This window comes from Amblyraja radiata, chromosome 41 (assembly GCF_010909765.2).
Source record: "Amblyraja radiata isolate CabotCenter1 chromosome 41, sAmbRad1.1.pri, whole genome shotgun sequence".
Lineage (NCBI taxonomy): Eukaryota > Metazoa > Chordata > Chondrichthyes > Rajiformes > Rajidae > Amblyraja > Amblyraja radiata.
This window is the reverse complement of record NC_045996.1, coordinates 15862500-15864470: the sequence shown is the minus strand read 5'-3', so window position 1 is coordinate 15864470 and position 1971 is coordinate 15862500. Positions and strand designations below refer to the sequence as shown.

At 52.3% G+C, this 1971-nt stretch overlaps 1 long non-coding RNA gene across 1 annotated transcript; it reads left to right on the top strand.

Annotated features, from left to right (window-relative positions):
* The first annotated feature begins 371 nt into the window (after positions 1-371).
* On the top strand, positions 372-1359 carry LOC116967772. Its single transcript, XR_004410316.1, has 2 exons — positions 372-583; positions 1026-1359. It is a non-coding gene; the product is annotated as an uncharacterized LOC116967772 (long non-coding RNA).
* Positions 1360-1971: the final 612 nt, after the last annotated feature.

Here is a 1971-nt window from a genome sequence, read left to right as displayed (position 1 = left end):
GTGCGGGTCGTGTCCAGTCTGCCAACCACGTCCCGGTCGCGGACCGGAAGTGGGCCGGGGGCTCGCGGACCGGGGAGCGCGGCTGGACCTGGGCCTGGTCCTGTTGCTGGGGTCGCAACACCACAATCTGGGGGCTAGTAGGTAGACGCACCGGGGTGGTGGGGGGGGTTATGTCGGGGCTGGCGGTAGCGCAGGCGTGGGTGGCGCGGCCGCGGGGAGCGGGGCCACGGGGAACGGAGCGGGGTGCGCTCGGGATGGGGCGTGATGTAGCCCAAGCCGTGCGGGGCCGCTCGATCTGGTTTTCCTGTGAAATGGTAAACAAGTCTTGCGGGATATGTACCGCTACATTAGATATTACCGCCGCTGGCCTGGGGGTCTGGAAATCCCGCAAGCTGCTGCGCTGTTCCGGCCCAGTCTCTGAGGTCAGGTTCAAAACTCGATGTCTAAGGTCCTCCATTCTGATTTTAAATTTATCTCCCAAATTTCTCTTATTCCAGATTAGGGCCTTGGTGACAGCCTCCTGCACACGATCAGTGGGCTGGCCCTGGCGGTATTCATCATCCAAATATTCCAGACTGTTTTGGTAATGTTCAATTAAAATTTGCCTAGTGTGTTTAGCCCAGGTTTCAGCATTAGAAGCCAATTTCTTTAATGTTTCCTGGGTGGGATTTGCTGGTTTCACAAAGTGTGTTAATATATTTGCTTGCCTAGTGAGACCCCTGGGGGGTGTATTCCGTCCTTTTAGAACTCCTAGATGGTGTAGAGCCTGGGCCATTTTATAAATAACTCTCACCGCAACTGCAAAGGAATCCCTCGGTCTCGGTGGATTCCTGCGCTGGTTGCAATTCCCCCCATTACTGTTGTTAAGCAATCTCCCTTCCCCCTCTCCCCTCTGCATGTTACAACTCATTTCTGGTTTAGTAGATTATGCTGCAATGCTAACACAGTCAAATCTAAGCATCAATTATCTCTAGTGTCGTACGGTTAAACACCAAGGTGCTCACCAAATCTTTGGTTCTTTCCAGCTCGCGGAGACCGCTTGCCGAACTCTTCCCGACTGGGCAACGATTTTCCAGTTTCGCTATCTCTGTAGCTTCTTCAGGGAAAGAGATCTGATTCTCATCGGTTAGGGTTTTTAAGGGGTAGGTTGATGTTCCTCTCTTTCTGGGTGGAGCTTCCCATGTGCTCGGTCCTAGGACCGGTCACTTTGGTTGGGCTCTACCTGTTCTTTGTTTGGACTGGTCGGTCCACTTCCATTGTTTGTAATGTTATCAAATGTATCTGGTATCTTGTATCATTTGCTGCTAGTGTTTTCAGCCTCTCTTGATCAATAAATGTCCAAATTCCTCTTGTCCACTATCATGTTTTGCAAGTCCTTAAGTTATGTATGTGCTCTGCCAACCTGTTTGTAGTCTGTGTGGCGTCAAAGGCTCTTCTGGGTAGGGGGTCCTGGCTGGGATAGGGGTGGGTATGGTGTTGTGGACGTGTCGGGGTCTCTTCCCTCTCTTTTGTAGCCTGTCTGGTTTATGGGGGAGTTTGGTAGGTTCTTCGTATACTAGCTGCTGGGGGGGGGGGGGGGGGGGTTTCTCTGGGTTCGGGTGTATTTTTTTGGGGTTGTTTGGTGGGGATTCAGTGGGGTCTGTTGTAAGGTTTAGGTTGGGGGGGGGGGGGAAAGAATTTGGGGGGATGTTTTGGGTTGTTCGGGGGGTTTTGTTATGGTGTTTCATTGGGGTCTGCTGTTAGGGTTAGGTTGTAGGGCGGGGGGGGGGGGTTTATCAGTTGTTGGGGGGGGTGTTTTGGTTTGTTTGGGGGTGTTTTTAGGGCTGTTTGGGGTGATTCGGTGGGGTCTGCTATTAGGTTTGGGGTGGGGGGGGGTTGTTATCAGTCGTATGGGGGGGATGTTTTGGGTTATTCGGGGTGTTTTATTAGGGTTTGGGGTGATTCAGTGGCGTCTGCTGTTAGGTTTAGGTT